The sequence below is a fragment of the Phasianus colchicus genome, chromosome 4 (assembly GCF_987193195.1).
Source record: "Phasianus colchicus chromosome 4, bPhaCol1.hap1.1, whole genome shotgun sequence".
NCBI classification, from domain to species: domain Eukaryota; kingdom Metazoa; phylum Chordata; class Aves; order Galliformes; family Phasianidae; genus Phasianus; species Phasianus colchicus.
The window spans coordinates 5,572,649-5,600,548 of NC_143439.1; the positions used below are offsets into that span (position 1 = coordinate 5,572,649).

Consider the following 27,900-nt stretch of genomic DNA (forward strand, 5'->3'; position numbering starts at 1 on the left):
TATAATCTCAGAAGTTTTCTTCTGATAAGAATAGATAAGGATTAGATAAGGAATATCTCAGGCTAAATTAGATCTGGTTAAAAATATAACAACATTTTTCCCATGGAATAGTACAGGCCTTTTTGGAAATATCTTCTCCCTTGATAAATACTGCTTTCAATTTATTTTTTATGGGAAACTATAGTAAAATGTGCAGAAAGCTGTTAATTTATTTTTATTTTTAATTTTGAAGCTCTAAATCTCCAGTTTTAAGTTTTTGTTGTTTTTTTTTTTTCCCTTTTTCTCCCTCATTGGTCTATGGAATAAAAAAAAAAAGAATGTATGCCATCTGGGACTTCTGTGCATGCATTGCCATTTGTTTAACTTCTCAAAACTTTATCAAGCTTGGAAAAATAAGAATGGGAAAAAGAAAAGAAAAAAAATTTGAAACGTTGCCACTCGATACTTCAAGTATGCATACATCTTGAAAAGACAAAAGGAAGAAGGGAAATATGAACACAATTAATTTTGCTGCAGTGAGCTCCAAAGCACAGGGGGGAAGCACAAATGTAAAATTCGATATTTTAGCATTTTTATTTTCAGTGTTTTGTAATTCTTTTCACAATGTCGTTGGAAAAAAAACAGTGTATAGTTTTGAAAAAATTGCCAGTAGTTGCTGAATTGTTTTTTTTTGTGATATCATAGAGCGGTTTAGGTTCATAGAATCATAGAATCACCAAGGTTGGAAAAGACCTTCAAGATCATCCAGTGCAACCATCCACCTATCAGCGATAGTTCTCACTGAACCATGTCCCTCAGCACAAAATCCAAATGTTCCTTGAACACCTCCAGGGTCGGTGGCTTCACCACCTCCCTGGGCAGCCCATTCCAGTGCCTGCCCACTCTTGCAGAGAAGTAGTATTTCCTAACGTCCAGCCTAAATTTTCCCTGAGGTCATTGAACCTTCCATTGGTTGGAAGGGATCTTAGAGATCATTGAGCTCCAAACCCTGCCATGGGCAGGACTGCCATCCACCAGCCCAGGCTGCCCAAAGCCCCATCCAGCCTGGCCTTGAGCTCCTCTAGGGATGGAGTTCAGGGAGTATGGAGTATACACAGCTTTTCTGTGCAGCAGTCCCAGCACTCACCACGCTCTGAGTGGTGGGGGAATTTCCCCCTAACATCTATCCTCAATTTCCCCTCCTTTAGTTTAAAGCTGCTCCCTTTTGTACTATCAGACCACGTAAAAAGTTGGTCACCTCCTCGGCGCTGTCAGGTCCGGTTCTTCAAGGACCAGAAAGTACTCAGCAGTGAATGCTCAGTGGTGCTGCTTCATTTCTATCAGTTAAGCCAGGGGAATACAGTCCAGCTGCAGGTACGTGCTGTGTGCAGTGCTAAATGCCAACTGCTATGAACAGATTTTACTCTAGTTATCATGAAGAACCCCTCAGTTAAATTAAATTCGCCATAGCGTAGACCACACAAGAAATGAAATGAGTTATGTGGCTGAAAACTTAGCCAAGTAATGGCTTCCGAGCCGTTAAACAAATTTTATTTATTTTTATAGGAGGACCAAAGAGATGAATAATTCAAATGTATTTCTGACAAATGGTCTGAAAAAAATGAGGACACGTTTTTATTTTTTACAAGAGAATGCCACAAGAAACTAAGTAACATGTCTTTGTCTCTTTAAGCAGCCTATTAATGTGGTGCACTGACACTCGATACAGCTTTTGAAGTGGTGTTGGCTGCGTGCTTGGGAGGAGAAAAGCTTTTTCAGTACCTTATTTTGTTCTGCAAAATGCAAGTTATTTTCACTGGGGAGTCACTATCTTTTATGTTTTGTTTTTCGTGAGCTTGTGTTTTTTTCATCTATCACAATTATATTTGTTTTATTATTATTATTTAATTTTTTATTACTTATTTTTAGTTCAGTCTCTGAAGCTACATCATAACCAGCCTTAAAAAGCTCTGTCAAACATTAGGTGGTGCAATGTGAAGTACTAGAAATGTGGCAGATTACAATGAACAGATATGAAAAACGAGCACGCAGTAGTCAATATTCTCCACTTAAGTAGTTCCTAGTTCTTGAGTGAGACACATTCCAAAATAACATTGTAGAAATCACTTCCATCATATTTTTAAGGAGTATGTATCAGTGGGTAGAATGAGCTATAAAACCCATGCAAAAAAGTGATGTCTGTCTCAGAATTTCAATACTGGCAAACCTCACTTCTGCAGGATTCACCATGGCCATGCAAGGCTACCTCCACTGTCATGCGAGGTCAATATTCTGTATATTTTAACTCCTCTCTGCAATGAAGTCCCTCAGTACAGTTTTTGTTGGCTATCATTCACTAACCAGAAGCCAAGTCTTCTGCATTTGTGTAGCTTGGTAAGAGAGAACTTTAAAAGTCTATGCAGTTCAAAGAAGCTTCTGCTTCTAGGCCAGTCAGACGCTAAAATAACTCTTCTACTATTCTCTTCCCTTATATACAGGGCCAATAATTCTGAATATTCAGTCCAGAATATATCTGCGCGTTATTGTATCATTTATATGTTCTCAAGGAACCAAAATGATTGTTTAAAGTATATTTTTTGAATCACTTTTCAGTGAGGTCGAGTTTTTTCCCTAAATAACTGCTCCTTGAAAATCTGAGGTAAAGTAAATGAAATGCATGTGTAAAGACTCAGATTCACGTGTGAACTTAGCAAACACTCAGATCCCCATTCACTACCCTGCTATGGGCATGCAAATGTCAGAATTAGTTTTGTGCCCAGCATCTTCAAACAATGCATAGCAATTTTTACACTAATTTTTATAAGCACATACACAAACTTTTAACAATTCCTTGGTAGTGTTTCTCAATTAAATACTCGCATTTTAACACTACTCAGATGTTCTTTACATCTTGCATGAACCAGATGGTCATCTTTTCCAATGAGAAATGTCTAGGTTACTCCTATTCTGTGCAGGAAAGGAGCTTTAAACCCCTAAGCAATTAAATTATTTTAAAATTAATGATGCAATTCTTTTTCATTAACGATATCACTCTGGGGTGCAGTCAGGTTATGAAAGTGTAAAATCAAGACTCAAAGGGTCCTCACAAGGTATCTGTAGCCATGTTGCAGACAGATTTTCCGTGGATTACATTTTATGTAGCTTTAGAATGTGCCTGAACAACAAGAAGCAGAGCTTCTGGATTTCGAGGCTGCAAGCAAATCTGATAACCTGGAGTTCTGCTTTGTAGGAAAACTGAGACTCCTCTGTCACTGGGATTTAGAGAACTTGTCCCAGGTTTCACTACTTAAGAATAGGCAACTGAAAAGTTACAGGTCAGTAGAAAATGGGAAATGATTCTGAAATATCTACCATCAGAGCCTGGGGGAAAAAAAAAACCAAAAAACACAACTATCAGATTTCTTACTGTCATATCTAGAGATGTAAAGCAGATTTTATAGTCCATTAAAATTTTACTCAGATGTTTTCAGTCTGGACTGGATGGATGCCAGGAATTTTCTAATTTTGTATAGAAATTAGCCAGAAGTTCCAAGAAAACTTTGTTTTGGAAACATCAGAGCATTTGTGGTCTTTCCTCAAGGAAAGTTGTTATATGTTCTGGCTATCCAACTACATGCTGCAATTGTTTTATGGAACTTGCAAGCTTGTCTGGTTTATCTCTGTGAATGTCATCTTAAATAGGCAGTGGCAGAAGGACCTAAAATATTTCACCTTAAGTCCTAAGTGACTTAATTTGAGGAGAATTTGCAGCACGTACACTTATCAAGCAAGAATTCCCACTCATTGCTGCAGAGCTTTGGGCTGGTCCTAGATTTTCCAGGCTCTGAATCTTAACTCTGCAACTGGCAGCCCCAAGTGTAGTATGCTGTAAAGAAATAAAAAATGAAGGCAAGGAGTGGTCTGCCCAAGAACCAGGACCCAGGAACAGGCTGAGCAAAGGCTTACAGGAGCCCTGTACTGATGCAATGATCATTATTATTTCCCTAAAGTCCAACTTAAGATTTTTCTTTTTTTTTTTAATAGTCTTTTCTCTCTTTCTCCCCTCTGTAGAGCGAATTCAATTTGGGGGAAGCACATTAGTCCTCCTGTTGGCTAGAAGTCAAGTTTCCCTAGATGTTTGGAAATAATTTCCCTGAACAGAAAATCAGTGCCCACCTAATGCTGGACCTCCCTCAGGAGGATGTAGGAAAGTAATTTATTGACTTAAAAGCAGCAGCTGAGCAGGCAGTAGTGACTGCATTTCATACAGATCAGTCTATATATTTGGAGCTTGAAAAGGAACAGTTTGACAAAAATTAATGACATGTTACTGGAAGTGACAGGGACTGTTAATTCAGAAGAGGAAATGGTAATGGAAACTGGCAAATGGATGCTCAAAAAGCCATGGTTTCATAGAAATAGAGAAATTAAGCTGGAGTGAAAATAGGCTGGTTATAAGAAAGCGATAGAATGATACTACAAAAGAGGATATAACATAAAGCAATTTTTCAGATGACTTTAAATAATTAATGATTAAGAATATAATTTTAAATATATGCCTGGCTATTGAGAAAATAAAAAATGGATTGATACCAACACAATCAGAAGATGTTAAAAAAAGAAAAGAAAAAAAAAAGCAATTCCATTTCTAGATGTGGATGGCAAAATCACAGACTATCAGTGCAAAAGGGATAGAAATAATAAGTAGATATTTCTATTATGTATTTGGAACTAAGCTGTAGCTATCATAATTTGATATAATAGAAAAACCTTATAAAATGATTAGAAAATTTATCTCCTGCAGTAGGAGGAGGTATAAAACATCTGTTTTCTACCTAGACAAATGACTCTCATAAACAGAGAACTAACAGAGCCATATGACAAGCCAGCAGTATTTGGTTTGTTTACAAACTTTACTAAAACAAAAAAATGCTCCCTTGAGCATTTGTTCGCTGGCACCCACAACTGTTGGTCACGCAGTGTACAACTAATTTTGATTACTTCTTAGAACCAAATGGGTGGTCTCATCATAATCCAGTTACCATTTATTTAAGTGTTCTTAGTACTTTGGAGGAAATTTTTTGCAAGTCTATCTTGGTATTTTGTGTAAATGCAGTCAATTATTTTTCGCTTTATAATCACAACTTTAATTCTTATCACCTCTGTTTATGGAAAGGAAGAATACACAATTATTCTAAATACATTAAAAAAATAGCAAGTTGAACACAAACAACTTGCCATAGTGCTTGTTCAGACTCAATTGCAAACAGTGTTTACACAGAGAAGAGTATAATACTTATTACACTATTATACATTTTATCTTTTAGAGCAGTCCCAGATTCTGCCTACTCATTTCATTTTTAGTAAAAGTTACTCTAAAGAAATTTTATTCAGAGCTTCAAAGCATACTTATTTTATAGATATAGCTACCCCATCCATTAGGGCATACCTCTCAACATATGGAGGGTCTGATGGGCTGGGTAGGTGGATTTCATGAGCTTTTCTTTATCATCTTTTGCTAATTTTCATATTATCATTCTATTCTAGCTGTGTTTTGGGGGGTTTGAGTCTATCTTCATTTATTTGATCTGAAACTTGAACATTGTCTGCATCACTTCAGAGTGAAGACATTGAGTTCTATTGGCCTGCGGACTGTAACCAATCAGCAGATGTCAAATCACAAGCATCTCCAATAAAAGTTGTGGAAGTGTTATATTGGCAGAAACTGAGATGAAGTCACAGCACTTAACTGATGCTTTGCTGTAACATCCTTAAAGTCAATGACTCAAATATCCAAATTCATTATCCAGCTGCTCAAACATATCACTACAAAGACAGGAGTGTGTTTTTATTGGATTCAAGCCATGCAAAAGCCCTATAAAGAAATAACATCTTACACAAACTATGTTAATTTCTTCCATGAGCTGTGAGGCTGAAAGTGAAGTTTCTTTCAGAAAAAATAAATAAGATCTAAGATCAAAGTTTTTATTTATTACATTTCAGTCAAGAAAAAAAAACAACAAACCCAAACCAAAAGTATTTATTGCATTACCAATTAAAATGAAGGCCACAGAAGTCTCATCTGCATTTTTGGTTGTTTCAGCTAGTAATATCCCTGCTATGCTGTGTTTAAATCCTGACCTTCTTGACTTGTAGAATAAAAAAATGTTCTTGCCACTATTCAGCATGAAGAAATACTGTTAAACCTTATTTCTTCTGTAATAGGTTTCTTTCCATGCCTGCCTGCCGTGTTCTTCTGAGCCACTGTGACAAACCCTGTAACTTCTTGTGGCTCATACTTTACCACTAGAAATAAACCTGAAAAAAACTCTTCACCCAATTTATCTGATAAATTTAACTACATTTCTACGAGGTAAAGAGATGAAGAGTATATAATGAAAAACCTAAGCTGGTAAAGCCTCTTATAAGATTGTGACGAACCCTTTGCGTGAAGAAGAATAGAAATGAAATTGAACAGTGGCAGTGATCTGATAGATCTCAAAGTGGCAGGCATGATGGAGAAGCATCCTAAAGAGAATGTGCTGCCTCTCTTTGCAAACACGAGGGTTGGTAACGTAATGCTGGCTGCCTTGTGCCATCTGTTGCTCTGGCCAGCTCTATGTGGAGTGTGATCCAAAGCCACTGGTCTTCCACCTGTATTGGTGCCTTGAGGGGAACTCAAAGGCTGCTGCTTGCTTGCATGGGGTTTGTGGTAGGTTACCATTTCTGAATTCAAGACACGTTGCAGCTGCATTTTTGCATTCACTGTCCTTGCAGATAGTGTTATTGCAGTTGTGTTTGCACTGTTTCACATTCACAGAATGATGCTATGTGTAATTGCTTCACCACAGATGGAAATTACAATGCTTTAGAGAAAAGAGCAGGTGAAGAGGCAGAAATAAGTGTGTAAACTTTGGAAATTCCTACTTGGAATTGGAGGATGTAAACTTTGGAAGTATTTATAGTATCTCTAATGTTGGAGGAATCATATTGTGGAGTCGTACTCTGAACATGCAGCAGGATACTTCCCTGAACCAAAGTCCTGTGAGAGAAGCCCACCTGTAACAAGAGGTGCTTCCAGTTGTAGGGCTGGCAAGACTATGGGAAAAAAATGAGAGCAGTAATGTCTGCTTCTACAGTTGAAGATCTGTGCTCTCCTGCAAAAAAGCTACTGTAAAATAGAGAGTGATTTTGCTTCAGACACAGATTTTATCTAGTGCTTAGATATGGTGCAATATAGAATTTAATTCCAGCTGTATGTAAATGAGCAAACCTGTGTTTATTAAGAAACTCAAAGAACACTGGCAGAAGAAAAAGCTTGGCTGGATGTTTTAAAAATAAAAATGTTATTTTATTATCTTAGATACTATCAGAGAATGTGGTAAGCATTATGATTTACTTGGTTTAATGTTTCACTTTAAAACCTTTCCAGCAGAGTCCCTTCCTGCCCTACACAGTTGGGTAATGCTCCCCTGTTTTTTTTTTGTTTGATAAAACAGCTTTTCTGACTTACAGTATTTCTGTGGCCATTGGATGTTTTGACATTAGCAGATAATTTCCCAGTGAAGACAGTTAGGATGTACACTAAAATCAGAGCTAAGTTTACTCCTGAAGTAATGACTGAAATGCTTTTCGTATACTGTAGCTGAGAACTCTCTAAGACTTGAATCTTTCTTTGCCTTCTAACTAGGAATCATATTTGCAGCTGGCTATGAATGTAGTGGCATGGTACAGAGATGTAATTGCAAAGGAAAATATGGTGAATGACCTTGAATGCTCTCTCTACTACTGTTTAGCTTTGTTTAGCTTTGATGGCTTTTATATGTGTTACTGCTTTCTCTCTAACAATTTAATCATCTATATTCACCCTTGAATTTGATAGTAATATAAACAACTTTTTTTTTTTTTTTTTTTTTTAATTTGCCCTAGATGGAGGAAATCTGTTTTAGAGAATTAAAAAGTCAGTTTCTCAAAACAGAACAAAACAAAAAAAACCCAAAAAACTTGGATTTGATCCAGACAGAAAAAAAAAAAAAAAGAAAAACAAACAAACAAAAAAACCCCCGCTGTCATTAGGAGTTAGTAAGCCCAAGGGGCCCATAAAACTTTCATTGGTGCCCAGATGAAAACAATTGGCTCAAGCTGTTAATTTAAATCTCTCTAAAATTGAAATTTAAACAAGTGTCCTAAAAAAAAATGTTGAACTGATATTTTATTTAGATTTGCTTTGTTTCCTACTGAGCAGAGATTCTCTCTCTAAATTATACGTATGGGAAATAGTTTGATTTGGGCTCTTTTGCATTTAGGAGAGAGATTAAAATCAGTAACAATTCTCTTGCAAAGTACCTGTAGCAATCAGACCATGTATTATTTTCTACCTGTCCTATCAGTCAGTATGTCTGGTATTTAAAACCATATTTCTAACTTTAAAAGGCAGTTAAACCATTGCTAATATTTTCATTAGCTTTTCCATTCAACATTAGAAATCCAACATTGTGCTTCTGAGAACGTGACCTCAATAAAAATTGGAGCAGGAGGAACAAAACCCCCAAATTCTCTGGACACAAAAGGGAGAAAGTAGGAAATTTCTTGCTGAATCTGCTGCCAAAAAACCTCCACTAAAACAGGCTGATGATTTTAATTAGATTTAAAAACAACAACAAACCTACCAATAGTTGGAATTTTCTGAAGGTTAATCATTTGCTTTCTTACTTGCAGAATGTATCTGTTATCCTTTTCTCTAGTCAGAAATCTGGTGGTGGGCATGGAACAGGCTGCCCAGGGCAGTGGACATGACTCCAAGCTTTTGAAATTCAGGATGCATTTGGGCAATATTCTCAGACATTTGATTCCAGTTTTAGGTGGAGAAGGAGCTGGACTAAGTGATCCTGATGGACTTCTTCCAGCCTGGGTTGTTCTATGATTCTGTATTTCTGGGGGTATATTTATAGACAAATAACATAGACAAATGTCTAACATATAGACATTCTTAATCTACTTAAATCTACTTAACCTACTAAATTGTGAAAATATTTTACAGAACGGTATGTGGTGTTTTTGGATAGAGAAATGAAGCCCCTCTTGTTCTGGTTAAATTGCTTGTTACTCTTACCTACATCTTGTGAGGAAGTCTTGTTTGAAATTATCACTTTAAAGATTAATTAAGCTTGAGTTGACATTTTAAAATGCTTCCTTTTATTTAAAAATACTTTTAAATCCAGTGTGATTTTCCAAAGGAAATTGAAGGCAAATATACAACATCCATGTTCTGCATGGTAATTTTTCATCACAGCCTTTGATGGCTATCAGGATTTTCTTTTGATGACTACCAAAGCCAAGGATTTAAATAAGTCTTTTTAAAATAAACAGGCATCTATTGTTATGTTCAAGTGCTTGTGCAGGCAAACCCTTCTCCTGAACCAACTTTGCTTAAATTTCTGTCACTTATTTATATGGAATTTTATTCTGTTTGAATATTTGAATCTCTGTTTTCCTCTTGGTCAGTTGAGTTTCAACAAATATCAAAATTATAACACTGAGTAATTATTATTGTAACTCGTGCAGAAATCTAATGTTTGCAGAGGACAGATAAATGCACACTGGCTCATGAAGGAATGTATTAATTTCTTTTGTTCTAATGCTGCTGATGATTTGGCTAAAACATAAATGACTTGTTTCTGATATTTCTGACTCATCTTAATAACTTATAAGCTCTTTCATGATTTTTTTTTTAAAGGCATGTCCATGTAAATTATTGGTGATTGATTGAAAATTAGTTATTTTGTGCAATGGCCTTGATACAGGAAATATTTTTTGAAATTATTCATTTTAGAAGGGGGAGTTTACAGGGCAGTCATCAGAAAAGCTAGCAGGGTTGTTTGATGTTGTGACAGTACGTCTGAGTTTAGCACCAGCATAGCCCTGATAGATGGAAGCAGTCCATCTCTTTGTATTTGGCTATTTTTTACAGGATGCATGGAAGATCATAAACTTAAAAGGTCTTGTAGTCCACAAATTAGCACAATAACTTCGGTATGATTGATTTCATTGCAGAATTCTATAGCCTTAATTGTTCTTAATTGCTTTTACAACAACAAAGATACAAATACCCGTGTTATGCATTAATTAGTGTTTTGAAATAATTATAAGCTGTCAGTCACACCTGTAGATTGTTCTCTGATTTTTTTCAGTCTACTAGAAAGGGTCTTGAGAGTGACTATTTCCAGGAGCTGTGCAAAATTGCTATCAAAGCAGACGTAGAAGATGAGTTTCCTTAGTGCTCTAATGATGTTGTCAGTAGGAAAGGAGAGATAATGAGTATCTAAACAGATAACTTTTATCTAAATAGATAACCAGTGTTTAAAGGGGGGCTATGAGAAAGGACAAACTCTTTAGCAGGATCTGTCATGACAGGACAAGGGGAAATGGTTTAGAACTAAAAGAAGGGAGATTTTAGATTAGACAAAAGGAAGAAATATTTTACAGTAAGGAAGGTGAGGCAGTGGAACAGGTTGCCCAGAAAGGTGGTGGATGTCCTATCACTGGAGACATTCAAGGTCAGGCTGGAGGGGGCTCTGAGCACCTGATGTAGCTGTAGGTGTCCCTGTTCACTGCAGGGGATTTGGGCTAAATGGCCTTTAAGGGTCCCTTCCAACTCAAACGATTCAATGATAATGAAACCCAAGTTCATTGCTCAAGTCTAAACCTAAAGCCAAACTACAAGGAACAAGTGAAGAAACTAAAACTACTTAATTGATTTTCTCAAATGCACAAATCCTAACACGAGTCTGATGGTAATATTTTTGAATTATCAGAACTGAAAAACATTTTTCGACTTCTTCTCTTCATAGTCTCTCCTTCTCTCTTCTGCATGCTCCAGTATGCACTTCCATGTACAAAAAAGATATACTAATTAAGAACTGCTACCCCTTAGTGTCGTGGTGATATGAGCTGTCTCTGGAGGAAGAAAAGGTTGCTTAAACTCTCTTCAAGTTTCTCTAGCTCATCAAAAAGAACGGAATAAGATTTTTTACTGTTCTCAGTAAGCAACATAATATCTGGACAATCCATATTTCATGGTAAATTAGCAACGGTATTGCAGTATTGCTTTTGGTCACAGGAAATTGGAAACTTAGAAGCTGTGTGAGGCCGAAAATGAGAATGCAATATAACCGACCCACTAAGGTGGCAGTACTTCACTTCTATGTACAATAAGGAGAAGTGGGCCACCTTCTATATTTGCTTTATGGACATCTGTTTTTCATCACATTTCTTGTCCTTTATTTCTAAAAACTGGTTTTAAATGCCTCCTTTAAATGCGTGTGTAAGGTAAAGCTGGGGATCACTTTTATTAGGATCTTCAACAATTTTTTTTTGATTGCCCGTGGAAAAAAAAAAAAAAGGATGTTTTCAGTTTTCAGTTCAAATGCTGGAACAAAAATCATCCCCCAACATTCCCATGATTCCTGATTGTCTTTGTGTAGCTGTACACCAGAATGGAGCCATGAGCCAGTTTGTCTCCTGAGCAGGCCATGCTCCTGAGGGCAGTCTGATATTTTTCAAAGCTCTTCACATCAAGCAAAACAACTAACAAAAAAAAAAGGCATTTTTCCTCTCGTCATTTGAAACAAAGATAGAAAAAGTGAAAATGTGTATTGACGAGCAAAACGTTAGTAAATAATATTCAAAGTTTGCTTACGGTAGAAATGATGTTATAATAAAATTATATTTTAAAAATATTTTTCCTTTAAGCTTCTTGCTGACTAGCATTTCAGCTTCCCTGAGGCTCAGGATCTTGCTAAAGAAACACCTTTTGCTTGTTGTTTGTAACAGGAGAAAACAATGTTATTAACTCCAAGGAACTATTAGGGAAATCTCTTGGCAGTTTCAAAGTGAGAAAGGAAGCAAATCATGGTCATATGTATCTTTTGTCCGGCTCGGAATTATCTCTATCATGTTGGAAGTTTTTATTCGGAAGTCTGTGTTGACTCTCATGATTAGGGCCAGAAATCCTACAGCTGACAGGAAAGTGACCTATAAATAATGATCTACGATAGACTTGTCATATAGTCATTAAATGAAATATTCTAGTACCTGTTTCCTTTGTCTTGTTTCTCATTTTCTGTGTTCTTTAAAGTTATTCCCTTTGACATATCCCGTTAATGATCTGGTACGAGTTTTTTTTTTTTTTCCTTTGGATTATCTTCAATTTTTTACCAAAAAAAAAAAACTACTGAACATTTGCAATACTGCATTATTATAGTAATTTTCATCAGCCAGAACTCTGCTTGAATAGAATCAATTGCATTTAGTACTGCAGTACCAAAATTAAATATTTTGTTAAAGTAAATGTTTAAATTTAAATGTATATGAATATATTAAAAAACAGAACAAGAATAGGAGTTGCATGCAATGCCATGTGAATTCCAGGCTTGTGAGAAAACGAGAGTCAGAATTTAGTAGGAATGTGAATTTACAGCACGTCAAATACTCTGTAATAATTAACTACAAGCGATCTCTAGCTGTCACATTGTATAAAGAAAATCAGGCAATTCATGGTAACAGCCCATCTTCTCTCTCTTAGCTAATAATAAAACTGTCTTTCAGCAAGAATTGTTCCATTTCATTTAGTAACAATGGAAAATGTGCATATGAGATGTGCATGTAATGCGCGGATCCATTTTATAGTGGAGGCTCTTTGAGTTCACACCCCAACTTTTTACACAATAACTTATTGTTTGGTCATTATCTTTAATTGTATGAGTCTAATGTTTTCCTTGATACCTCTGACTGATAATTCCTAAAAGGATGCCTTCCAGGCCTTCCTGCACAAAAGGAAAATTCTTGTCAATGAGGTGGAAGAAGATGTTAGGGGGTGAAAAAAGTGAGAGCCCCACTTTTAGTCTACATGGATTTTATCTTGAATTTACAATCTAAGATTTTACCTCAGACTTGCAGTTCAGATCTGCCTTGTTTATTCTGAGTAATGAGGCAAACAGAAACACGCATGCCAAATGTGCTTTGTTAACGTGAAGCCTGCCAAAAGTGAACTCCCAGTACTAGGAAGTTCAGTAAATGTTACTTGTGTAGGCTTAGCCATTGACTCTGCCTAGAAGACTACAGTAGAACATTGTGTGAATGAGGAGATAGAAAAACTGTTTTGTGCCATCTGTGTTTCTGCAAAACTTGCAGAAAATTTGTGTTGTACAAAAAAATGAAGGGTAGGCTTAATGACAAGCGATAACTCAGTTCCTCTGACATCTTCTCTGAAGCTTTATTTTGATTTCTAAACTTACATCTCCTACATGAAAGAGATGGCATGACTGCAAGACCTCCACTGTTGTATCTGCCAGCCCTATCTTCTTTCTGAAGCAAAAGTGAGTTACTACAGGAAGAGGAATTATACGTTTGTATAAGTGGCTTACCAGACCAGACACTTCCCCTTGAGATTATGCTTCGTTGATGGAATAAATCACAACAAGCATTTTTCTTTCAAGGATCATTTTTAACTCACTGTGTTTGAGTAACGCAATATATACACTATTCACTCATCACCTGGATCCCAGTTTTTTTAACCAACATAGTTTTATGTTGACCTGTGGTAGAAAATATGCCGTGATCTGTGCCATCTGCCTTACTTATAATGTTTATGAGACATTTAGTGATGAACACAGATCTTGGTAAACCACTTATGTATGCAAACTATGCTTATGATTTCATTTGCTTTAGCAAAGTTCCACATCTGCGCAAAAAACATCACTTTTGGCAGAGCTGGAAATGATGTTTTTCTACTGTAATAATGCAGATCATCTTCTCAGCTGGTAACACACTAAGCACAAAAAAAAAAAAAAAAGAAAAAGAATCATAGTTCATAAACAGAGGTGGAGCTATTCTGCCTCTTCCTTTTGTTTTGCTAGCTTCACCAAGTGAGGAGATGCAGCAATGAATACTGTGAATGATGGTTGTATCAGTGCTAATGTTAAAAGTTGCATGAATATTAATGTGAATTAACTTTGGTTTTCTTCCTTCTCTAATCAGTTTTACAACGCTGTCCTGGAAATAAATAGTGTAATATCTGAAAGAAAGCAGAGAGAAAGACAGGATAGCTAATGTAGATGGGCTGTAAATGGGTACAGTGAGGGAGCCATAAGCTTCATACTTCTACAAGAAGTTGCATTAATGGCCTTAGTTGTGTTAGATGGTGTCAGCTACATTTCAGACTCTTCATATTAGACAATTTACTACCTGTGCACTACTTATATACATTTGGTTAGAAAGAGTGGAGAACTTCTGCTAAAATCAGAATGGTTAGTTTCCAAAATAATATTATTATTGAAATAAAATCACTCCGTGCCCACAAAGGTATGAAAGCACATGAATATTCCAATGCATAAAACATGTCCTTTCAGTGGTTCAGATATCGCCTAAAGGAGTCTGACTGAGATCCACTGCATTCAGTATCTGATTTCTAATTCCTCATCCTTATGTAAAATCTCTTCAGAATATGATTTCCAGGTTGCTATAGTGAAGGCATCCTAAAGGTGTAGCTTCTTATCTGGTCAGCTAGTGTATTGTGGTAGAAAATGTAGTGTAATATTAAAAGGAAATGAAATGCTGAAAGCACACAGCCTAAAATGATATAATGCTGTTCATGCACGTGTTAGTCTCTAAAATACATGTAATAGGAAAAATAAGAATCTCTTGGGAGGAAAGAAAACCTGTGGGTTTGTCACCATTTTCCTAGATAAGAAATTCTGAGTTAGTTCAAAGTGAGTTTCTCTAGCTTCCAGGATAAGAGTGAACAATTCATCTTAATTTTAGGGTACTTCAGTAAGGATAGGATGCAAAATCTTAACATAAAAATTTATGTAGGTGTTCTTGGCTTGTTGTACTTATTCTAGTAAACAGCATATAAACCTTTTTTTTCCAAGCAGTGGCTAGCTGTTCCTTCACTTGCCCATCTGCTATTGTAATCTTTTATAAAAGGATTGGAAAAATCCCAGTTTTGTATGCTTTGCTAAGAAATCTGAGAATCCGAACCAGTTTTCAGTGTCCATTCAGACGTATCATTTTAAACTAGTGAGCTATTAGGGGTCAGTAGCACACCAGAAACACGTAGATTTTCAGTGATGCAGGAAATAAAATTTGATCTTTTTGGTCTTAATGCTTCAAACTGTTATTCAGCAAAATGCATATATTTATTTCCAAAATTCTTTATTCTCCAGATAGGGGTTTCGAGGAGTCATCAGTACAAAAGATTAGAAATGCTTAACCATTTTAGAAAACAATTTTAATGGATGGTTTTCTGATTAACCTACAGCACTTGACGAGAATTTTGCATAATTCTCCAGTTCTAATATATTTGGCTGAATGGTAGCCTGCAGACTAATGTCAAATAAATGCGTATTTCAAACAAGAGCTGGGGGAAAAGTAATTTTTCACTCATTAACAGGCTGACCATATATTCAGAAGTGGTATTTGGCAGAATCTTGATTCAGTGAGTTATGGGTAGCTGCTGCCCACTGTTTTACTACACCCATTACACAGGGCTGCATTGAGAACCATCAAAGTCTACAACTGCAAGGGGACCCAAAATTCCAAAGTTGCGTGCATCCAGTATTTCAGATCAGCAGAAGAACTGCAAAGCTGAGGACTAACAAGGAAAAAGCAGAACTCTAATCAAGACTGAATTAATGCTGATGTGATGATTTGAAGTCCAACTTTAAAAATGATAGAACTGGCTCTGTACGGCCAGTTATTGCTACCCAGCCTGAATTACTGTTGACAGCTCGTAACTTTATTGCCCCACTATGCCTGATTGCTGTCACAGTGCCAGAGATTTGATACTTCTGAAATTCAAACTGGGATGGAGAGCAGATCATATCTGAAAATAAACAAATGAAACTTTCTGCGGCAGATGCTTGTTTACCACATCTTCAGATGGGCAACTGAGAGATTCTGGATGTTGCTGGGTGTGAACTCCGTAAGAAAAGAATTATACTGTGCTGCTAATGCTTGAGCAATTCCTATCTGTAAATCTGTACAGTGAAACTGAGCATTTTTCCTCTACCTCATGGGCTTAGAAGCCAAAATGTATAGCATTTAAGGAGAGATTTTTTCAAAGGGAAAAGTAAAGGGAGTTTGAATCCAAATTTCTAACTGTGGCAGAAACCTAAGCTTGTTAAGTCTTGATGTGAAAATGAAACACCAAAACCACTGGCAAGTCTTCTGTTGATTCCAATTGGATTTGAGACATACCTACAGCATGACAGCTATAGATCTCAAAGAGAGGGGGATATAACTGAGCCCTTCCTGCATCCTCTAGCTAATGGCCAGATCAAAACGGTGCAGCAGTAACTGTTTTGGAGAGGTGTAATTTTAACCAAAAGAGTTATTTTGTCCCTTAGACACTACAAATTATCCTAAAACAGTAAGAGATATTTGCTGATTTTCCAATATTAAATAAAACAAGTCCTTATATACATGACCCTTCAACCTTAATTGAAACGGACACTGAAATGGATGCTGCTGAAAAGAGAAGAATTTGCCACAGATTAGAGCACTCTAAGTGTGGGTCTGTGTTTTTAATGGGATATTTCCCAACTGCAATGGCAGTCCCTCTATAACTTTCATCAGCTGCTTTGGAAAAGGCTTAGTCTTGAGGACAGTGTTGGTTTGAATGTACAACCTTGTCTCACGGTGTTGCTGTGGTGCATGATATTGTATTTTCCTTCTAAAGTTGAATATCTTCCGAGTGTTGCAATTTTCCTCTTCTAAAGATACTGAAGGGCACAGTGCTTATGGGTCTAGTGGAGGAACTCAGTCTTTGTTTAACTGCACTCCTTTGCTATCCTTTATTTAACAATATTTCATGAGTATGAACAAGTTGCTCCTGTTTTTATCATATTTTACTGCTAAGTACTTCACTACAGACATACCTTTTCATTTTAACTTGGTGCAGAAGTGGAAAAATATCCATTAAAAAAAATGTACTAATGCTTTCTGAATAGGCCTTTTAAGCAGTTCCAAACCTACTGGGAGAGAAAAGACATTGAGCAGTGCAGAGAATATAGGCTGATTACACTGAGACAAATATCTCATTAAAATGTGGCTGCTTTGCATAACCAGTTATACTCCTTGTATTTCTTAATTTCGCATCTTACCCATTGAAGCTGTCATTTTAACTGGCATCATTTTGGCTTCTACTCTGGGGCAATGCCATCTCCAGTTCTCAGGCACTGTCAGAAATACTTTCCTTTAAAACGAGCTTTTATGAAATCGCTTATGTGTCTACAGGTTTAGGGACACCACCTTTGCACTGCCAATCTTTTAGATATTTGGCAATACAATAAAACAATTACAAATTAGGTGGAGTTTCCCTTTTGCTTTAGAGATTTTGAGCACACCTACTTCCATCCTGACAGCAACTACTTGACATTCGAACCACGTTAGGGACAGCTAATGTCATAAGAACAACTGCAAACCCACCCCAAACCACTTTGGATAGCAATTCACTGCTTCAGTACTGTTGGTAAAAAAACCTCTATAAAATCTGGGTCTCACCCTGTATAGTTTCTTCAAGATGTGTGGATCAAGCTTACCAGTACTAGATAATTTGTTCATATTTCAGTAGTAGAACATGGTTCAATTTGGATGCTAGTGTATGTAGTGATGTAATAATATACATAAGTAAGTATGTAGTGTATGTAGTGATGGTAATGTACTAGAATTCAAACTGGTTCAAAACTGAATAAACTGTTGAGACCAAGAAGACATATTAATAAGATAGGGTAAACACATGAAAACCCAAATGGAATTGAAAAAAATATTTCTTAAAAACAGTTTTCTTTCATTTATCTTTAAATTCCTGGTAGTGGTTTGATTAGCTTTGTCTCCTTTTGTATCCCATAAGAATTAGATTTGCTCTTATTGACAGCCTGTGAACTGCTCATCTACAGTAAGAATTTCTAACCAGGTTCCTTCTCTCTTCACCCTGGCCTGCTTGCTTTATAGTAGAGATATTGTTATTATTAGTATTTTAACACATGATTTCTCTCAAGTGGTCTCTCTCTATATGTATATTTGTATGTGTGACTGCAAATATAATAAGCATAAAAGTAAGTTACACAAGCTGAGTTGTAAGAAAATACAAGTTAAATGATTTAAGTTCATTTTGTGTACTTAAATGGTCAGAATTTGTGCCCAGATAGAGCTCGAAGCCTGTGCCCTACTGAAATCTGACTGATCTTCATGTGTAGCAGGTGGTTCAAAGGAAAATGCTGCTCTACTACACTTCAGTTTTGGGTTGTCTATTTCCAGAGTGATGCAAAGAATTTGTAAAACAGATGGCTACATTGTCAGCTTGCCAGAAACCGAGCGACCACACTTAGCCTTCATAAAAATATGAGCAAAAATCACTATTTATTTCTATTTGTGATAAAAGTTTCTGCTGTTTAAATCCAATGGTGATGGGTTTCCTTGTAAAGAAATATGGTGGTACGCAGGGATGTCAGTCCTAGTTTAGGACTTTCTATGCAGAACATTAGATAACACTCTATTAAAAATCACAACAAACACAACAAAACAACAACAACAACAGCAACAACAAAAACCAAACATTAGTAGAAACCATTTAATCTAGTGTGCTGGCAATCCATCTTTCGATCTCTGAAGTAAGGAAATGGGATTTCCTGATGCGATGTGCCAATGCCCAATGCATTATGTGTTGCTAAGGGAGCCCCTGGCCCACCCAGTGCCAGGAGGCTCATTTAGCAGTTTTGCTAACACGGCCTTCAGTGCACGATACACTGCTTCTCTAGCTTGCTCATCTCTTCTTTGTTCTGAACATATGAAGGTACAAGGCATATAAATATATTTCAGGTACATACCAGATATGAGTATGACCAATGGCTTTTTCTTTAATTCATTGAGAGTCAAGTGAGAAATAGAAGCTGTAACAACTTTTGCTCACTTACAGGTTTCAGCTGACATTCACATGTGGAAAAGCGTTTTATTTCGTCTTTTAATTATTTAGATAATTGCGTGTTGTTGCCAGGAAGAAACACCACTGACTTCTCACAGACGTATATATCAGAATATAGCATTCCTTACTAGTGTCTTCTGAGCTGCACAAGCTCTTGTGCACAGCCTGACCTGGAGCTGACCTTGCGCAGGTACAGCGGAGGATTCTGCTTAGCTTTCTAGACAAGGAAGGAAGTTGTCTGAAGAGCTTTGGGCTTTTGTGCAAAGTACTGTCAGAGGAGACATCTTCCTTAACTTTGAAATCAATACATGAGAGTTGTTTTTTAATGGCTGGTGGGAATTGTAAGGAATCTTGTTGCTACCATCTTGGACACTTACACAATCCTGGCCTATTAAAGTACTCTTGGCTGCAAGGAAGGAACTGATGTTAATTGCCTGTTTTTGCAATGTACCAGGCAGTTCAGAAAGTATTTTCCCTCACTTTAACACTATGATCAGTTCTCTACAAGGGAAGACAGAATATTGCTGAGCAGTCTTCATGAGTGTGTGAGCCTTCGCCAGAGAAACGTTATCACCGCCTTGACTAGAATTGATTGGGCTGGGAGTTATCTACCAGATTCTGCAATAACTGTTTCCTGCCACAAGTGCTGTGACCCCTTAACTCACATTGCCCTTTAAGCTCCGTAAGCTTTATTGTTAAGGGATTTCCAGCCCATCCCTATTCATTACCTTGGAAACAAAACCAGAAGCATTACTGAAAATGTCTAATAATGAATTTAGCCTAAGCACCCTACTGGGAGGTAGAGGACCATTATTATCCCCATTTTGCTGCTGAAGAATAAGTTCCAGAGTTCAAGGCTGTCCACCAGATCTCCTTCTGCCAAATCTGTCCTGTCTGTATGACAAGGCTATTAGCTTGAATTCCTCTGCTGACCACCAAAACAACAGAATCAACTGCCAAGATAGGTGGTCTCCCAAGTAATCACATTGAAAACCTTTGAGGCTCGCTCTATATTAAAAAAAAAAAAAAAAAAAAAAAAAACAGTTTAAGTCCTGCCCATAAACTTACCAGCAGTCTCTACAGATTTCTGCAGCATCAGTTTAATAGTCTCTCTGTGTGACACACTGCTTAATTACAAACTAGAAAGCAGCTGCTGGAGCTTAAGTTTCTTAATCATCTCTCTATGCAGTCTCTTTACAAAGCTGAAAGCAATAGTTCCACCTGACTGTGACAATTGCACTGAGATCTGTGTTCTTCTCTCTTTTGTGATGGGGATGGGAAAACCATGGCTATATGAGCTATACTGTATAGCTGTGGCTAGCCTGGAGGAGCCAGTGAGATGCAGTATGCTTATTCCAGGCATTGTGAAAGCAAGGTTTAGAAATAATAAGATTTTAAATGGATTCTACAATTACAGTTTATTACAGAATTTGCCTTCATATTTTGTGTGAAGATGTTTCATACTTGTAAGTTTTTTTTCCACAAATAACTTCAGCGTTGTTGTTGTTGTTGTTTTTAATTGTTATTTTATTTCAGGGGAGAAAAGGGTGCTGTTTATTCTTTTGCTTTTAATGAATGAGAAAGTATTTGCTTAGTCCCTTGAATCCGGTTGCATGGTCTTCAGCAAAACATGGCAATTCTGGTAAAGTCACAAGGTACAGAAAAACTTATCTTGTAAGCACCCTAGAAACCCATGAGCACTTGAGAGGGCAGTCATAGAAAACTAGACGTTGCCAACAATATAGAAATTAAGAAAATATCTTGTGGGAGAATAGAGAATTTAGAAGTTTGATTTTAGCTGAAACTCTTTGGTAATTGATAGGACAAGTGAGGCGAGTTCAGTGGATGTTTGATTCCATGTGGTCAAGCAATAAATGCTCTGCAGAAGGAAAACATTTAAGGTAATGTTATTTTATAGAGTTTTCATCTGTTTAATATTTTTCTTAACTCAGGCAGATAAAATGAAGTGTGAGCATGTTATAATACTGCTCTCTGGGTAAGGAAGGAGAGTGATATGTTAGAGACATTTTGAACAAATTGTCAAGAACAGTTTTAGTCAGAGCCTGTGCCTACGTGAAGAAAAGTGCAAGGCAGCAAAAGGATTCACAACATAAAGCTGAACTAAGTTTACACTGACAATATGGGACCAGGCAGTTTTCAGCACTGTGAGCTACAGAAGCTATATAAGTCAGACATCTGGGAAAAGAAATGTACTGAGTGCATTTTGTAAACTGGCTAATGTTCATCATGAACAGAAAGGACAATAGTCCTTTTTATGTGCAGGTGGGCACAGCTTCAGTGAAAGATGAGTTTACAACCCACTGAAAACATCTTAGATAACCTTTCTTTTAAAATCTAATTAATAAAAGGAATCAGTTCTGTGAAGAAAATAATGCTGGATGTAAAAGAGGAGGAAGGAGGTAAAGGCCATGGGCTTGCATACACTCAGTAAATCAGCAGAATTCTGAGAGGTACTTTTCAAAAAATAGCCTCCATGTTTGTGCATGCATCCCTTCTTAAATCTTGAACAATAATGAAAATCAGGATGCTGGAAAACCAGTTTCTCAGGGACAAGGAAAACAAAGTAAAGTGGTATAGAGAAGGACTATCTTGGAAACAGTTCAAGCTGCCACAAAAATAACAAATCCAGAGTGGAATTTAAGAAAAATTAAAACTGCAAGTTGCATAGGTAAAGCTGTCAAAAGCCATGGATTCTGTAACTATCTAAAAGGGATCAGTAGTAAATTATGAGAAAAAAAATAAATTGCTTACTATGTTTGCTCAAAAGAGCAACCTGAGTGTTACTATTTGGAAAAGATATCCAGGGTACATGAGAAGCAATCCTTATTAAAGAGTAAGCAGTGAAACTTAATTAAACTGCAGCCAGGAAGGATGTCAAATGTGGCATAATTAACCTTACTCTATTACGCTTGTGCTAGCTATTAGGTCCAGGAAGGAGATTTAAAGTGAGAGGCACTGGGTAGCTTTAAGAAATAAGAAACTTGTCTGGAACTACTTCTTGCCTGAATCAATAGATCTGGGAGTTTGTATACAAGTGTCAAGATAGTCTATTGCAGCTGTGGGCTTGCCTGGGAAGAAAAGGATTGGTTAGGCCAAACATTTGTTTGAACTGTGTTCCTTTTAAAATCTGTCTTGAAGACTTGTCTTGTGGGGCTCAAATTCTTTGCTGGGAGCCAAAGCGTGGCTGGAGTGGATGGAGGCTGAAGATTCAAACACTGGAATAGTGAGACAACTATTTCACGTTTCCATACGGTGGTTCATCAAGATCCTGTGCATTAAAGATAGGGCTGTATTTTTGTTTCTGTTAGGTGCTGTAGCAGAAATGTAACAGGATATTCTCCTGCATGGACCCAGCTGAAGGGACAGATTTGTGTCCCCGATTCATGGACAGATTGTCCTCTGGGGCAAAGGACTTGTTTTAGAAAGGCACATCTTACCAGTAATATCTCCTTCAGCTATTTCAGCATTGCAGTTGTGTGCAGTGTTGCAGTCCTAGGAGAAATCCAACGGGAAGAACATACTGAGCTGGAAATGGACTGCTAGCTGGAAAAATCAAAGAACTGCTGTAATTTCCGTGATTACAGCGCTGTATATCTTATGTATTAATGCTACACCTGTAGCATGAAGTGCAAGATGTAAAAGTCGATGGTGGTGACTGGGAGCCAGTTGTCTCACTCCATGTGGACATTTGGACCACTCTAGTGACTAAATGTTCATTCAGGTAACAGAAACTCACCCCTGCCAGATCAGTGCCTTCACCACTTTGGGCCTACTGCAGGGTCATAGTGTTATTGCTTCCTCCTAGCCACCAAGCTTCCTCCTGCATGAGCACTTTAAATCTATTTTAAAGCTAGAAATACTCGAATATACTTGGATTCATGGTACTCTCTATCCTCTGGCTAGGGTGTCTATATTGAAGTTCTTGACTCAATAACTCTATGCTTGGCCAACTGAGAGTGCTGTAGAGACTGAGAAGAATCTGCAACTCCTGCAGCCTTCAGGAACAAGGAAGGAAGATATTGCCCAGCCAGAGATAAATGCCAAGTCTTGGTTTTCACAAACAACCACAGTGTTTACTTTAGCTTCTCCTATCCAACTGCTGGAAGGTCAATCTCTCTCACTTTTTAGTTTCTAGAAACTAAAAACCTTCTAGTTTCTATAAAAACAAAGCTTTTCTAGCTTAAAATTAACAATAGATATGATCCAAAATATTTAGTCATTTGAGATGAACAAAAGTACATTGGTGAACGTACTTGTCCAATCCTTTGTGTGAATATCTTACATATTTTCTTTTTTTTTTTTCTTTTTTTTTTTTTTTTTCATCCACAAAGGCAATAATCTAAACCTTCACCATGAAAATACTTGTGAAATAAAATCCCTTATTTGAGGTCAAGGATGGTCACAACGTGGTGTTTGAAGCCCTGTGTCTTTGAAAGGGGTGCCTGGTAAATAAGATGTTCCTTCAAGCATTTGTGATCTAAAAGGACAAGTAAAAAAAACCAAAAGTTGAGAACGCCAATCTTTACTTCACTTGAACATTGCTGCTTCATAGAAACGTTCAGCTACAAGTCCTCTGATAACTCAGTGCACTGTGAAAGTTCTGCTAGGAGAAATGACGGTGCATACTGGCAAATGATACAAAATGAAAGGAATGGAAAGCTCATGGGAGGAAATGATGACAGATGGATTCAAGAACAGAGCTGAGAATTTGGCACTTGAGGCAAAGCCTAAATGAATTGTGAAAGTCTCCTGCAGCAAAGGATGCAGCTGTCTCATGTTATCCAGCTAATCTTCCATCTCCAAGAGCAAAAGATCTTTAATGAAAAGTGCCAAACTTGTTCTCCTTGTCTTACATTTGTTGAACACTCATAATATGGAATAGGTCCAATATTTCTCTTTCTAAATATCTCAAGTCATCCTTTCTCAGATTTTCTGTGATTTTCCTCTGGAGGGAGAGTATTCATTTGCCAGTATAATCTTCACTGGTAAAGCTGTATACAGCTACACCAGTTGGCTACTCCAATGTCCTTTATTGATTTTACATTATAACTAAATGAATTAAAATATTGACTGTATGTTCTGTTCTTCCTAATTTCATCAAGTTCTTCTATTTCTACATTAGTGGTACCAGTTAAAACTGAACATTGGATAAATAACAGGTCTGGAGTTGGGCCACGTAGAGTATTTACCTCATTTTTTTTGTGTGTTTACAGGTGTGTAATTCAATGTCAAGATTATAGGGCTGCAATTTTCAGAGAGCTGGATGTACTCTTCGCAATGTTGGTCCAGCTATCTTATATGCTGTTAGCTGTAGATATTCTTGCTGTCAAGATTGGATGTTTGCAATAATACAAACAGTATTCTGATAACTAGCAGTTCATTAATCAGAGATAAAAGACTGTCTTAGACCATAAAAGAGAAAGACACCATTTATTTTCTTGTTCTTATTAGTAAATACTAGCCTGGATTTTGTCTAAATGCTTGATCAGTGCTTGGCTTATTGCTTGGCCCAAAACGAAGGGAGGATGATATTGAATACAAATGCAATGCTTACAGCAAGTGATTCTCCCTGAGCTGTGAGAGCTTGCCCCTTTATTTTTCTGAAAATGTAAATGGGGGGAACAAAAAAGGCTTTTGACTGAGCTGGGGTTTATCTAATTCAGTGATAACTTAGCATATAATACATAGCATTTCATTTAATATACCTAAATTATTGGTGATCAGTGTCCCCTCTCAAGCATGCACACACAGAATCTAGATATATCAAAGGTGGGAAAATAGAAATGTTTTTTTTACCGTAGGCAGTGAGGTCAGTTGATCAGCATATTAAAGTTTCTTGCCTGAATACTTAGGCAACAGATTTGTGTGATTAAATGGCATATTTATTTATCATTTTCAGTTCTTGGAGAACTCCATGGGACATGTAAGCGTTAGTGTCATTTTGATGAAGACCTCCAGGGTCGTGAAGAACTATTGCAACTCTGAACAAGCACTATGGAACCTTCAAATGACAAGTAAAATGCAGAACTCTTGTGCTTTCAGTTCTTTTTACAAGTCTGCTTAAGAGGCGAATTTTGAGAGGAGGGCTGGCCAGAAAACAAGAATTCTATTTGCAAAATGATTTGAGGTTTAAAATATACTATTCTGCAATGGAACATTCACATGGCCTTTTAGAATTTCTTAGAAGTATTGATTCATTCTGTCATTACGAATTGTTGGGTAGAGAGCTTTCCTTAGGATATGGGGTATTCCATGCTCAAAGGTCTCTTTCCTCTAGTATACAATATTTGTCCCTTCTATCTTTCTTAATACTGGCACTTTGTATAAATGAAAAAAAGTCAAACTGCTCTTACAGAACAGAAATTTTGAACCAGACATTAGATGACATCAGAAGCCTGAGTTACCCACTTCAAACAGCCAGCAACTATTTTCTGCTGTTCCTCTGCTCTTGATCAACAATTCCATTCTGGGCTGAAAAGATCTATCCAATCACATTGAAATTGAAATCCACATGTAGATTTGGTAAACATAAAGAAATTTCTAATTTCTTGAGCAAGCTGGTAGTGATTGTTTTCTGAATTCATAGTGTCATAGTTTAAGAAATTTCTAGCTTTTCAAAATTAAAAAAGAAGTCAGTCTGTTTTTCTTCTGGCTTAACATGTCTTGAAAAATATGGAGGATATTGTTCTTCTCCAAGCACAAGACTTGTAATTACAGTCCAAGACCAGAAGTCAATTCAACTAGGCTTATGAAATCTCCATAGAAGTACACCATCCAAGATACATCTTTCCTTTTCTTGCTGCTCTCTAGGAAGACCTTTTTTTTTGATAGTTGATTGGCATGAGCTTATTGTTGAGTGTGAAGAAAGAAAACCACTGCGTGGAAATTATAAAATGCGTTCATCACGTACCTTAAAAATCCTTTTAAACATGCTCTCAACATTCAGCCTCCAAACTGCTGATGCCTTCTAAAAAAACTACCTCCAAAAAAATAAATAAATCTGTCCTTAATTTTGGGTGTGGAATACTTTGCTGTTCTGGCTCTGACCTGAACTGCATTACACCTAGTGATACTCAAGCAGTGACATAAAAATACACCCTCGTATCAGCGTCCTATTTCTATTTGGCCCAGTGAATTCTTAGAAAAACAAATATTTCTAAACCAGCATAATTTTTCTTGATTCTGGCATGAAATAACTGAGCCACAGCATCTGATGGTGTGAAAGCAGTCTGCTTTCCCTGCCCATGTCAAGCGTCAGTCTTCCACATGTTTTCGTGACACAGTCTTGTAGGAGTCAGCAGACTGCTGTATAGACTTTGGCCCGAACAGCTGGATGACTGACTGAATCTGCTCACTGACTTCAAATCACATGTTATCAGTGAAACCTTTGCTGCTGTGTTTCCTTTCATTGTGTCCTTAAGCTGACCATTTCCTGCTCGTGTCCTTTAAGCAGAGAATATACAGAAGATCAGGGTCAGCCCCGATGCTGCAAACACTTCACTTATGGTTTGAGAAGATAAAGCTGTTGTTTTAATAATGTTTGAGCAAACATAAAAGTTGCCTACACTTCTTTTTTTCTAATACAGTTGCAGAGAACTGATCATGAAAATTTCCTTCATCATCAATTTTTAGCCAATATTGAACTGATTTTTTAAAATGTGGTGCGTGGTTCCAGCTGTGATAAATGCAAACTATTGCAATCTGGTGGAGGAACCAGAATGTTTTTTAATGACCCTCCACTATAATCTAAGCCAAGTAAATATAATGATTCACCCAGGGAAGATAAATTATTGCCTGGAAAAGTGCCAAAGCATTTTAATTTGTAACTACAGCATGTCTCTCTTGGAACCCATTGTAAACTGTCTGGGATACGAAGTATTTTCCAAATTGTTATATAACTTCATAATTCACAGCGTTTTTGGTTTTTTTTTTTTCCCTTTCCTCATCCAGCACAGGCATCCATATGCTTAATTTAGACAAAGATCTGCTTTAAATAGCCGCCCGAAAAGCCCTTTGCAAGAACCGCATGGGAAAAAAAAATCCTACCTTAGCTGCAGTTGTCAATAACGTTCAAGACTGTAAGTTGGAGCTGCAGCAGGTGTCAGGGGGGCACTTGTCACCACAGCTTGGAGACGTGACAAATTGTCAGAAGCACTTGGATTTCCTAGGCTGTTATTAGCCATCTGTTCGCAGCTCTGGGTGGGTCAGCTGTGTGGACTTGACCAAAGCCACCCGTTAATTAGAGAATTTATGATTCCAGCTAATTTAGAGCTGATTTTATTTATTGTTTACCAAGGGAAGATGTGTCACATAGTGTAGGGACGGATTTGTACCAGAGATTTTCTTCAAACCGTGGTATGCAGTTTAGGATTTAGCTGCAGGAATTTCCCTTCGGTACCAAATGGGTGTGATCCTGTATACTGCTCAACTGCCTCTGCTTTCTGAAACTGATTTTCTAGCAGGTCAGGAATTTCAGCTGTTTAGGAGGAATTACTGTTTGCCTACTCATGTTTGTTGCACTTAGAGTGATTAGTAGCCACTCAGTCCTAAGACAACCTCAAGGTCAGTAACTAAGAAAGTATAGGATATGCCATTCCTCCTGCAGACTATTAAAGTTTCATTCTGTTTCTAACATTTCCAAGGCCAAACGAGAACTTGAGATTAAGACAGAAAGAGCTGTACTTTGATAGCTCCAGCTTGCTTTCCCTAAAAGAAAAATAAACTTGCAAATGCTCTGTAGCTAAATACAGGTAGTCTGCATGCCATGAGAAATTGTGATGAGGTAAGGATAAGGTTCTCTTGTATACTTCGTTAGTTATCTGACGTATTTTTTTATATTCATAAATATAAAAGAATATTGATAATTAAGCTCCAGCTTCTAAAAGTATCTTTTCATAGTAATATGATTTGTAAGAAAT

The 27,900-nt window shown here is 37.0% G+C and overlaps 1 protein-coding gene across 2 annotated transcripts in view; it reads left to right on the forward strand.

Moving 5' to 3' along the window:
• LOC149918018 (uncharacterized) overlaps positions 1–27,900 on the forward strand; it is a 108,578-nt gene that overhangs the window by 54,514 nt on the left and 26,164 nt on the right. The gene's annotated exons all lie outside the window — the stretch shown is intronic.